The sequence below is a fragment of the Anser cygnoides genome, chromosome 22 (assembly GCF_040182565.1).
Source record: "Anser cygnoides isolate HZ-2024a breed goose chromosome 22, Taihu_goose_T2T_genome, whole genome shotgun sequence".
Lineage (NCBI taxonomy): Eukaryota > Metazoa > Chordata > Aves > Anseriformes > Anatidae > Anser > Anser cygnoides.
The window spans coordinates 2363491-2376217 of record NC_089894.1 but is presented as its reverse complement, the minus strand read 5'-3'; the positions used below and the strand labels follow the sequence as shown (position 1 = coordinate 2376217).

Genomic DNA, 12727 nt, shown 5'->3' with positions numbered 1-12727 from the left:
TGCTCCAATGCTTCAATAAAAAGGCAGAATTCCTTGTCAGCACAGCAGTCCTTTTTCAAAGACTAAACAAAAATCACTGAGGAATTGAAGTCATTGATGAAGACTTTATGTGAAATAGCCTTCTTTCTGTCCCTGTGGAAAATGCCTTTCTTCAGACAGAAAAGTAATAACAGAAATTGTCAGGTTTTGCTACTGATATGGGTAAATTCCTTGCCATGGGAAATGGCTAGCTTGCTGATTTGATTTCCGTTAGCAGGATAGGGGGACCCAGGCTCGTGAATGCTGACAAATTAGGCTCAACATACAGTTGCACCTCCCCACCGTACACTTGCGCTACTCAGAACTGCTGGAGCGAAAGAGGTGCCATGGGGAGCTGCTCCCGGACCTCCACTTTAGAGTCATTAATATAACCTAATGGTATGAGGGGAGGCTGTGAACTACAGGAGTTCTGCAACACTTTGATTAAAGATCCACCACCCCTGGAGGGGAAAGTCGTCTGCCCAGAGATGGATGAGACAGGCAGCCAGTGATGCCACTCCCTTCAGCTGATTTTTACCTGCCCATCCTTACTAAAATAATCGTCATCCTGAGAAGAACATGCAATTTGCCATGGCCAGCTGCCATTTCATTCCTAATCACTGCATTTTCTTCTTGTAGTTGAGGCATATTGTGGTGCAATTGTCTCTAAATGGTGTTTCAGCATTAAGGAAGTACTGATGAGCTGCTGTCCACTTCATTTCCCTTACACCACTGGCCAGGATTTGGCTGAAAAAATGAACACATTGAATATGTGACAATGGAAATGCTAGGCTGAACCAGATTCTTCAGTGTTTGTATAGCTGTGGCACCTGCCCTGGCTGTTGGTTGGAACAATTATGTTATTCTGCTAGGAAATATTTTGTATTGAAAATTATTCAAATGCTGCTGTGTTATCTATCAGGAATAAATCTGCACCGACAATGTAGATTTCTCCTTCATCCCAAATCCTGCTGTTTGATGCATCAAGAAAACGTGTACATGCATTAAGCTGCCAAGAATACTTGTTTCAAATGAGCAAGCAGAGTTAGTGTTTCATCAGTGTGTTTGTTGTCTGTCAGGGGAAAAGTCCTTTGAAAGGCTTCAGGAAAAAAGAATTGGAGAACCTGCTAACATTTTTAAGATAGGAGAGGAGAGATTATTGAAGACAAGACCTGAATAAACATTCTGGAGTTTTGCTCAGATTTATTTTTTCTAAGAAAACACAACCATATCTTTTCTTGTCACTGCACTTATTATTTAGCTTTCCTTTTTTTATATCAAAATTGAGACTCTTTCAAAACAATTTTGCCAATAATTTGGACCCTTCATTCCTTTGCAACAGTAAAGAACTGATGACAAGGATTATGAGAAATATCCCAAAGCAATTTCTTCAATGTAAGCTTCACAAGAGGAGACAGTTTGGAGTTTTTAAGGTGACAAAGGATGGTCTGGCTCGTTCTACCTAACCTTCCAAAATTTTCTGACACTGGTAATGTCTCTTAGAGTTTTGTGCTGGAAATACAGATAGGGAGAATTCATCCTGGCCTTGAATGCAAATTTAGTAACTAGGAATCAGAATCCAGAAATTTATCACCCAAAGTGTCACATCAGATGTTTGATCTCTGCCTGTTAGCAGAGCTGGAACAAGATGGATTTGAGTCTTCTTCTCTAGGCTTAGTAGTACGGCAGTGCTTCCGACATCCTCAGTTCCTGTCTTGATTCCTCACTTCTAATGGTGTCAAAATCAGGCTTGCATGATGTCATGGCTAAAAAGGACATCCAGAAATCCCACTAGACTGCAATCAAAACATCCTGATTACATTCAGATGTATTCTGCATTAATTATATTCTAGTGGCAAGTAGCTTCCTATTCGCTGCTTTAGTTCTTCCTTAAAAAATAATCATCATAACATCCAGCAATAATAATGCAACAATCTTAAAGCAATCCAAGGGTCATTTCAGAGTCTGCTTGGCGGGCAGGATAATCACCGTTGTTTTAATACACACATTTTAAGTCTGAAGAACAGATCTGAAATTCTCCCCAAATTAAAGTAAGTGGGAAAAAAATCTTTATGAGTATGATTAAATGTCTAAAAAGTCTCCATGAGAATTGGAGCTAATACCATTAATAATGTGAAATCCTAGCACAACTGCCATCCCCTTTTTTCCTGATTCTTCCCCTCCACACAGCATCAGTGCTGCACAGTAAGTTTGTAATTTCTTAAAAAGCTCACTCAAATCTCCCTTTTTCTTTTCTTTATCTAAGTTCAAAAGTGTCCATTTTTAATTCTGGAAGTTTCTGAAGAGGATCTAACTTAGTGCCACAGAAGTGCTGGTCCTGGTCTTCTCCTCAACAGAAGGCACCATACATCCTTTTGATGTGTTTTTCTCATGAGATTTCCTAGCAGGGAATCTTGGAAAACTGATCTAAAACCTGATGTCTACCTTAACAATCAGCTCCTTCCCCATCACTCACACCTGACACACTGAGAGAGCGTCTGACTGTACCTGCAGATTTACACACATGGATGAAGAGATACCCTGTCTTTCATGACAAGATAAGGCCCTTTAACCTTGCAAATCCCGTCTCCATTCAATTAGATCTCATGTCACAGGAAAGACAGTTCTGAGACTCTGCTTGATCACAGAAGAGACAGATCTCAATGTGACGCAGATAATGTATGATCTGAAAAAATTAAGACCATTTAAATATTCCAAGAGAAGCAGAAACATATTGAAATGTGTTTGCAAAGTAGCTATTTATGCCTGCTATACAGACAATCTAAAATTGCAGTAGCTGGTGAATTACTTTCATTCCTTTTCTCCTAATATTGTTCCTCTAAGCAGTAAACGTGAGTCTGTTGAAGTTGTCTCTTCCATTTGACAACTACTTCAGTAGTCTGACTAATGTCATCAGATATATTCAGAGAACTACAGAATGCAAAGGCACTGCCATTACAGCCAAGCCTGTGGATGTATTTCTGCAAATTATATAGCAAAACCAAGCAGCAAATCAGTGTCTGATTAGCTCTGGGATTTGAGGAGGTTCTCATTTGAAAACTGATGAGAAAATTCCCCTCTGGAATGATAAATGGGCTAACTTGTAAGGTCTTTGTTAGTTTTCAGGAAAGCAGACTGTATTAAGTATCTTCTCAAAACCAGAGTGATTACAGCTGTCCCACAGCAGTGGTTAGGGGCTGGAAGATCTGTCGTGTGTTTTAACCCAGAGTGGACAGTGGGGCTATATGATACACTTACATCAGTACTGCAAGCATGGACTACATGAGCAGGGCCTAACGTAGCATCATTCCTGTATCACACTGAACCAGACACCACTCAGAGGGCCTGTGGAGGTGCCCTTGCCTGAGCTTTGACTGGCACTGAAAGCATCAGGGCTCAGCATTCTGGCGTTCCAGATGTCCTGGGTCTGAGCTCAGTCTTTGCAGCCCACCTGCTTCCTGCCTGGTACTCAGACAGCAAACTCGTCTGACCCGACACCTGCTTTGTTTTGTGTTTATCCATCATCTAAACACAGTGGGATGCTGCTCCAGTACCGTAACACTGCTATTAATAACAATAAAAGATGCAAATCACCCCATGGATTTTCCCAAAGCTTCCCTGCAGTCAAAGATCACCTCACCTATCACAACTAAGAGATGATTCACTGCCGTCCTTTAAAGATCACATGCCAGACTGGATTTCAGTCACTGACATTTTACCCTATCGATATTTTCTGATGAGTCCTCCCTGTTTTGGTGTCCATGGTGACAAGTGCTTTTCTTCTGCAGCCAGAATCCTGGTGCCAGCGTGGGAGTGCTGATGAGGTCCTCTCCAACTTTGCAGTCACTCGCACTTACTAACAGGGGCTGCTCTTCCCCGCTGCTCAGCACCTGGAGAACCATGCCAGATCAGGGGAAGCAAGGAGCAGGCAGCCCCCTGCTAGCTGCGCTTATTCATTTATCCAGCCATGCTCAGCATTAACACTTCAGAGCACATCCAACAGCCTCAAGCATGTTTTGGAAAAGCAGTGGAGACAAACAGCGTGTTCGCTCTTACCTGCTGTCTGCTGTTAAATAGTTGATAGGAGGAGGAGGAGGAAGAAGTCAAATACATGCATTTTATGGTGCCTGCTTTAGTTAATTGGACTGGCTTACAATTAATGACAGTGGGTCAGTTAATATATCTTTGCAGCCGTCTTTTCTGTATTTTGTTTAGTTATTTAGTGTACCCCAGATGCTTGCCAATCAGGAACAAAACAAAACAAAATCAACTTTGAAAAAAAACTAATATGTTTTGCAATAAAAAAATAAAAAAGAAAGAAAGAAAAAAAAAGGCAGCATTGATTTGGTCAACTCTGCAGGATTTTGGCTAAACAGACACTAAAGAAAAATGAAAAACACTGCTGCCATTTCTAGCTGTACTGGACGGCATAATCAGAGTGTCCCAATGCCTTGAATACATTAATGTTCAGATGAGTAAACTGAGGCATGAAGGAAGTGAAGACTGATTATTAAGTGAAGAACACAACCCGGAATGTGCAGTTCCCAGTGTCATGGTGTTGCCTCAGACTATTTTCCTGTTGAGCCAGACATTCTTAGAGGATTTCAGAGGTGCCAAGAACACAGCAGTCATCACATATTAACAAAAAAGATTTAAAGTAGTAAAGCCAATAATTATAAAATGCTGTTCTGTACAAGTGCTCTGTGAGCTGGAGATGTAACTCTAGCAAATGTGTGACTATTTTACAAAGACTTGTTAGCATGTCAGTAGTCCTTAAATAGAAATAACCCGAGAGAGAGAACATGAGCCATGCCCAAGTCACTATCAGCCCAACTTTCAGGCAGTCCTCATGGATTCTCCTACATGCAAAAGAAAGCAGGCAGTTCCATTTGTAAAGCATTAACACTTGTCTTGCTTCCTGGAACAGCTAGCAATGTTTTAAGTGTCTGAAAAGAATTGCTGCTAAGCATTTAAGGAAAATTAAAATATAAGGAGACATTTGTAAGAACAGAGAGAAGGGAAGTAAATAGCATCTTTCCTCTCTCTAACATGCCCTTCAACTGAATTTTGGATTAGAGCAATGAATTTACAATTACAACAGACAGCAGCCAGATTGGAACCAAACACCATTGCAGAGGTTGGTAGCACGTGTAGTTACCCATCCCCAGGCCTGGACAGGGGGGCATGCAGCATGGGGAATGCTCAGGAGGACTTGGAAGTCTGTAACAAGTCACAGAGCTACAACCTCACTGATATAACAGAGGGGTTGCACAAGTGAGCTGTAGGGCATGGTTACACCTCCCTTCATCCATCTGATAAACCTGTCCCAGCATGGCAGTCTGAGGTGACCATCTTTCATTTTGTTACTCAGTTTAGTGGTACAGCACCTTATCAGCACAAGCCATGCCGGTCACTGCCTCCTTTTGCCCATGTGCCTTCGCTCAGCTGCAATAGCAGAAGGAGCAGAAATCTCACCTCTAAAGTCTATCGAGACTACAGTAACAACAAGGGTAGACTGAAGTCCAAACAAAGTTTTTGTCAGCATCCTCCTGTGCAAATCACAGGTCTTATTCTTGGATGAATCAACACCAACTTGGAAGAAATTAGAATAAACTGAAATATACTGAGGGAAGGGACTAGCAAAGGCAAGACCCATGAAAGTATCTGGGAAGATAAGTTCCACTGAAATCTTTTGTGTATCAGGGTCCCTGCTCCTGTTCTTGCTCATGACGTTATAATATGTGATGTTATTTTCAGGTTGATTTGATTTACCAAAGCATGTACAGTATTTCATAGCCCTCCAAGTCCTTTAATTCCACAGCAAAGGCTGTGAGCACTATAATCACTAATCTGACTAGATAATTATATTTACAGGAGATAAAACAACAGTTTTTATATTTATACGTCATGACCAACACAAGCAAAGAACTTGGTTGGCTTCCAAATCCTCATCTGGTACTGAACCAGGGACTTTGCACAATTGTTTCAGTATTCAGAGAGCTAAATGAGGCAATCAATTAACTGAGTTCTGCCAATTGCAGAGAGTCCTCATATGCTCAGCTCTGCAAATCCAGAGAGTGATACTGGAATGGTAGCACTAATGGTGCTACTGGAAGTTTGAGAAATCAACAAGTTGCCTGGGTTTGGATAGCACCAGGTATTGACAGAAAATGAACAAATGGGAAAAAATCTAGTAGATAGCAGCATGAGAAAACACAGAAAGGTTTGTTATTTAAGGGAAGATAACAAGGATGGCCAGAAACAATAGCATTTTCAGGAGTAATTGATATTTGTTCCAACTTGGGATGAAAACAAGCTTCGAAAAGTCAATATTTCTCATTTGCTGTGGAACAGGTGTGAACTACATAAATATATGTTTCTTTTCAAACTTTGTGTAAATAAGAAAGCTTTACAGCAACATTTACATATCACAGTACTGCTTTGCATTATAAATGCTCATCAGGACTATGCAAATTCATCATCAATAGTAACAGGTTCCAACAGAATGCAAGTGATTTTATCAAAAGAAAGAATAAAGCCTTTAAGCTTGTTGCAATAGAACAGTAGCAAGGAGGAAACCAAAAGGTTAGAGTGGACATTTCAGTGTGCTGCAAACAGTCAAAATGTAAATATCCTAACAAAATGTTAATATTGTGATAATTTTCATGGAAATCAATTGCAGGGATTTGAAATGGAAAACAAAGCAAAATAAAACAACAGTTTTCTGTCTGAAATACTAGACTCCTGGTGAGCTAACATTATCCCAAGTCTTCCAGTGCTAGTCTCAATCTGTGAGTACAAAGCAGCTGAGTGAGAGCTGTCAGTCTCCTAGAAGGATATAAGGAGCACAGTGAAATCTTAACTCTTATCCAGATCCATTATTTTCCATAGCTGATGTATTTAGGGGCAGTCAGATCCCACGCTCGTGCCAGGTCTTGCAAACCTCTGCTCTTGTCTGTGTGAAGTCACTATTGGTGTAAGACATTTTTGAAATCAGGTTGAAATGCAACACCTAAAAGTTCCTCCAATGCCACGCTCTATCCTCAACAGCGGCATCATTAGGAAGTGGACAAAAGCAATAAATAAACGTTGATGCCAACCCATCACATTCTGCTATTATAACTAATTCAGTCCTTTGATGTTTATATTGTTGCTGAAATTAATTTAATGAATGTTCACTTCACTAGAGGCGTAATCAAATATTAACAGCTGAATGGGATGAAACTCCCCGCCAGAGCTCACCATAAAGAAAGAAATGGGTCTGAAAGCAAGAAGGATCAGCTGAACATCAGTGGGTGGGCAGAGATGACTAAGTGAGGCCACGAGGAGCTTGCGTTAGCTGGAGCTGGCGGCTTCCCTCCAAGGGAAGCTTTTTGCTGTTTATCCCCACAGTGCAGCCCAGTGGCTATTTTGAGGCAGCAGGGATGTTCCTCACAGAGGGCAGCTGACTAATGAAATCTGAAGGACGGGAGGACCAGGCAGTGTTTTTTCTCCTCCTCTCTCTTGGCTGTCCAGTGAATCTGGTGTTCATGGCATGGTGAGTAGACTGGATGAAAAAATCCTCACCCCTTGTCAGCTCACATGCTTGCTAAGCCTGACTTCTGCCTTTGCTTCTATTTCTATGTCGTCTTGCTGTTTTTCTGAAGCTTGGCTGCGAAGGTGAGAATTTTTGCTTCATCTGGAGTAATGTCCTTTCGTTATTTTTACCTACTGAGAATAAAACATGATCTGCTGAAGACAACGTGGTTTAATACAAAACAGAGGGAGAGAAAAACTCATTAAATAAGCAAAGGTGCATCTCAACTTTTGCTAGAAGGATGGAGTGTGAAAAAACAGGACTATTTACTCGCTGTGCAAGTTAAATAGAGGTGTTTGCTCTTGCAATACAGGAACACAACCACATTAAAACAAACAAACAAACAAACAAATAACAAACAAACAGAAACTTCTATTTCAGTTTGAGCATCCTTTCCTCATTTGGGAATGAAATAACTGTAATGTACCAGCAGCCTTCTGTTTCTTGGTAACCACGAAGCCAGGCTAATGCATTTAATTCTTGTTATGTCCACTATATTTCTACACCCATTAGACAAAGACCACAGCTGTATTAGTAACACAAATACACATGCAGCATTTCAGTTTCTGTGAGGATGTTTTATCTGGTCTTGTAATAATGTCGAATGTGGAAGAATCTCTTTGTTCATGGAACAGTTTGTTAACTGGACATGCATGTGAGCCTTTTATGAAGCAGGATGGACAGACGGAGACTGAACATCATGTCCAACTGTGAATGGAGACATCTCCGTATTTAGAAAGCTGCATCTGCAACCTTTCAGGAACAAGGTTGCAAAAAGCACAAGACTGCAAAAATTTGGGAAAGCTGACATTCTTAAGCATCACAGGATGAAGGTTCATCCACCAGGAACCATGTAGGCAGGACCTAACCAGAAGCAGCAGCAAAATGGTTGGGTCAGAGGCACAGTCTTTGCACTATTTTCCTTTATCCCTGGGGAGTATAGGAGAAGATTGGAAACTTACAGATCCAAAGGAAGCAAGAAATAAATCCCTAGTAAGAAAAGATTAATGACAAACTCAAAGAATCTGGCACGGTTGGAAAAGATTAATTGTGAAACTCTTCGAGGTTTGCACATTCGTTTTCATTTTGCATCAGAACAGTCAGAGTTTTGAAAAGTTTCATTAAGAACAGCAAAAGACCAATCCATCCTAGAATGATGAACAGCCTGCATCCTAGCTCACTCAGCTGGGGTATGGGAGACTCCGCCTCGAACCCTTGCTCTGGATACCTCAAGAAAACAGTCCTTGGACTACTGAGTGTTTAGTGTGTAGTGCCGTCCCCTCACAGCTTCAAGCTGAAATATTAGTTATATACATGTGGGAATCTTTCATCATTTTGACCAAAGACTACTTCTAAGGATAGATTCAGTGAAAATAAATGATGCAAAGAAGTTTTTCATTTCAATTAACAGAACTTTCTCTACAGTTCATGCAAGATCCAGGCTTTTAGTTAATTTACCTCTTTTCAGCTTTACATTTGCCTTTATATTAATCCCCACACCTTCTTCTTATTTGCTTGCTACAAAGAAATCTCAATTTTCTGATCCTTATATAAATGTGAAACCTGTACTGAGCTGGTTTTTTTTTTCTTTTTTTTTTTTTCCTAAAACCACTCTTAAAAAGGTTTTTCATGTCACAAGATCTATAAGATACATGGATTTTTATCTGATTTTGTGCCTTTCTACGAATACTAACAGAGAATTTAGAGATAACCTTAAACTGTTTTGGAGAATCTAAATTACATGAGTAAATGAGTCTCTGTGAATTTTCCCAACGATCTGTGGCAGAAAATTGAAAACTCCATAAATAGCATGAGAGGAGTAAATCAGAACTGAGTGATTCAGGCCAGAGTTCATCTGTACAAGTCAGATACCCCAGGCACTAGGACTCCCAAATACCCATTTTTATGGCGAGACTTGACCTGACCTTAGGCAAAGTAGGCAGCTGCCTGGAGGGGCAAAGTAGTCCCCCAGGACCCCAGCCCTTGCCTTAGTTATGCCTAATAAAGTGGTGGCCAGATCTTCATGCCTAATAACTGATTTATGCATTTCACATCAGAACAAAGCACAGACATGCATCTCTCTGATAGCTGCTGCCACCAAGGCAAAGGCTGGGTGCAAGGCGTGGAAGCGTGGTGTTTTTCCCAGCAGCTCCACTTCTGCTTCTCCACTGGCAGAAAAAACATTTCTGCACAGCTTATCCTGCTGTGTTGTCCTAGAATTTTGTTTTCCTCTGTGCAGATCCAAATTTAATTTTGCCTACAGAACTTAAAATCTTTTCACCATCTATCTATAAGCACAGGCTTTGTCTTTCTTAAGGTTATGAAATGCAAATTCAGACCCCTGCATGGACTTCTAGGCTTCCCAAGCCTTACATTTATCCTGAGATTGATAGGGCTCATTTAGATGTCCTGACCTCTCGCCTCCCCTCCTATTACAATCGGTGACTGACGAATCTCAAAGGAACCTCTGGGTATATGGGGAGGGCAAAGCATGGCTCTGCCAGCTATATAATATTTCAGTTAAAATGTAACATCTGATGCTGTCCTCCCTGAAGGTATTATAAAATACATAATAATAAAATACAAAATACATAATATAAAATACACAATAATACCTCCCTGCTTGATTTATAAAGCTATTGAAAGGAAAAACAAACTTTCTGACAGCAAATGAAATATTTCAACTATTACAAACCACATAAGCTTCTTGGACCTTTTTTATTGGTGAGGGGAATGTCACACATCCCACTGGTCCATCAGGGCCAATTTTCAGGGAGCAGCTTCTGAATCACTGATGCAAGGAAATCAAGCAGGAAATCAAGATGGGTGGCAGCTGGCTGCTGCTCCTATTTTAAGAATTTTTTTGGTCTTCTCACCTTTTGCAAACTGCAGAACAGAGAGGAGGTCAGAGAACAGCTCGGCTGTCACATGTATTTTTTTTTTCTTATTACCCCAGTGCTTTTTTATCCTTAGAAGCACTACAGTTGTTATCACTAGCAGCTACAGAGCCAGGAGTCTTTGAGGCAGATTAAAGTATCCTGCAGGTAGCCATTTCCATGACAGTTATCCAAGCAGAGAGCTGCCAGCCAGTGTTAATGGTTGTGTAATGCAGGTCCTTCCTTCTGGTCACCCTGGGCTCTGTTGAGGGTCAGCAAAGAGAAGTGGGTATTTCAGCTTATTTTACCAGTGATTGTTGAGAGCTTGAGGAATTTTACCAGGGCTATAAAGGAAGCAAAGATTGCTAGCCTGGATGGGAGGATTGTTTCTGGTAGTAAGCACCAAAGCTCAGGAAGAGTCATAATTTTGTACTGGAGAATATGAAAGGTAGAGGAAAAGATAAGGCTAAAATAGGTGCTATGAGACCAAGTTTCACTATTGGTACAATAGAAAATGAGGCATATATAGTAAGATGGATATTACTGTAAGAAATGGTCCAGCAATTCGTGCCACTAAGGGGTTTTGAAGGGTTAACATTGAGGCCTGGGTTTAGGCGAGAAGAGGACAAAGGGATTTCTTCGGAGAAAAACTGCTGACTTTGCACGAATGTGCAGTAACTTCTGACAGCCGGCCAAGAGACCACTAGATAAGGAGGAAGAATATGAGCCTCCCTGTCTGAGCGGCCCCCGAGAAACTAACAGAGACTGATAAGCAGGCGCACCTGGGAGGACTTCGGATTCGGGAAACCAATTATAATAACCCTGCCTCTTCTAGAAGTAGTAATGAATATGTATTAGCCTAGGAGCATAAAAACCAGCCGCCTTACGTAACAGGTGTGCGTCCTGGTGGAGCAGAGACTCCCGGCGCACCCAGCGCTGTTTGCTTGCCTCTATTCGTTTAATAAATTGTAAACTTTGATTGTAATCCTATTTGGGACTCAGTCATTTATAACATTACCATTTCTGAAGTGTAACTTGTTAGTGACCTAGAAACACTAAGAAATTCCAGCAGATAACAATTAAAAATAAAAAATCACTATTGCAATGTACCCTCCTTTTACCGGTGCGAAAGCAGCCACAAAATGTGTACACAGGAAGACATAAGTCTTCGCAAAGTTCTTCGGTTCAGGTAGAAGAGGCTTTGTCAAGAGCACACTTGCAGCAAGAGTTTTTGCTGTACATACGCACTTTTTTGAGTCCTTTCTGCAGGAGGTTAGACCAGATGGATCTCCAGAGTGGCCTTCCAATCTTTATTTGATTTTAAGTTAATTGCAGGTAGAGAAACAACAGATGGCACTCTATAATATATCATAAAGCTTGTGGGTTTTTAGCAGGCAGACCTGTACAATCTGTTTCTATTCTCAACAAAGTTTCAGCCGAAAGAGCCCTAAAGACTGTCAATGGGGCAAGCTCAAGTGTAAGCCAGATTCTCCAGGGCATCAATCTAGTGTTCAGCCACACCAAAACACACAAGTAAATAAAAAAAAAAAAAAAGGAAAAAAATGTGATTTGAAATAAATCATTATGTGAAATGCAAGTGGAATTCTAACCTCACCTTCTTTGGCATCAATGAGTTTTGAAATCCGTGGATTAACAATGCTGTATAACAGCTTGATATTATTATATTACCAATCTCCTAAAAGACCTTGTCTCCTTTTACAAAGAAATACTGATTCAATTCTCCATGGTGTTACAATAGCATAAATTTGTTAAAAGTGGAAAATCAGGCTCGTTTTCTTATCAGGCCCATATTCCTTCAAAAACAGTGTCTTGCATGTACTTTCATATCACCTTCTTTGCCAAAGTCTAAGCATGACAGGAGACCATGGTTTACTGGCAAACAGGAGACCATGTTTACTTCACCCATTATAGTTACAAGTGATGTTCAACTGGGGCTACATGCTACTCTCTTTCGTAGCAGCCTAGAATTATTCAGTTATTTAAGTCATTAAGCCATTAAACATTTTTGCCAGGGGTCAGACTGCCTGCTCCAGATTCCTTACCAGATGAAGATTGTTGCTAAGGTAACAGCCAACATCAGCTCCCTCTGTATCCGTGGTCCCCCCCTCCCAGCAGCATACTTGGAAACTTATTTCTTTCTGACTGAGCTACTCGCATGTTTGGAGAGATGAATGCCCAATGTGAGTGATCTATTTGCTGGTTAGCTGTTGTGACAGTACATCAGAGTAAAACAAGG

At 40.8% G+C, this 12727-nt stretch overlaps 1 protein-coding gene and 1 long non-coding RNA gene across 5 annotated transcripts in view; one reads left to right on the top strand and one right to left on the bottom strand.

The window, feature by feature from the left end:
• Positions 1–12727, bottom strand: part of ASIC2 (acid sensing ion channel subunit 2) — a 506967-nt gene that overhangs the window by 418233 nt on the left and 76007 nt on the right. The window lies entirely within an intron of this gene.
• Positions 1–12727, top strand: part of LOC106049724 (uncharacterized) — a 59027-nt gene that overhangs the window by 26881 nt on the left and 19419 nt on the right. Inside the window, exon 1 of one of the 3 annotated variants that reach the window (XR_010826234.1) lies at positions 12569–12671. The exons of the other annotated variants lie outside the window; for them this stretch is intronic. This is a non-coding gene — a long non-coding RNA (uncharacterized lncRNA). Of the gene's footprint in view, positions 1–12568; positions 12672–12727 lie in introns of those variants that run through there. 3 annotated transcript variants of the gene reach the window in all.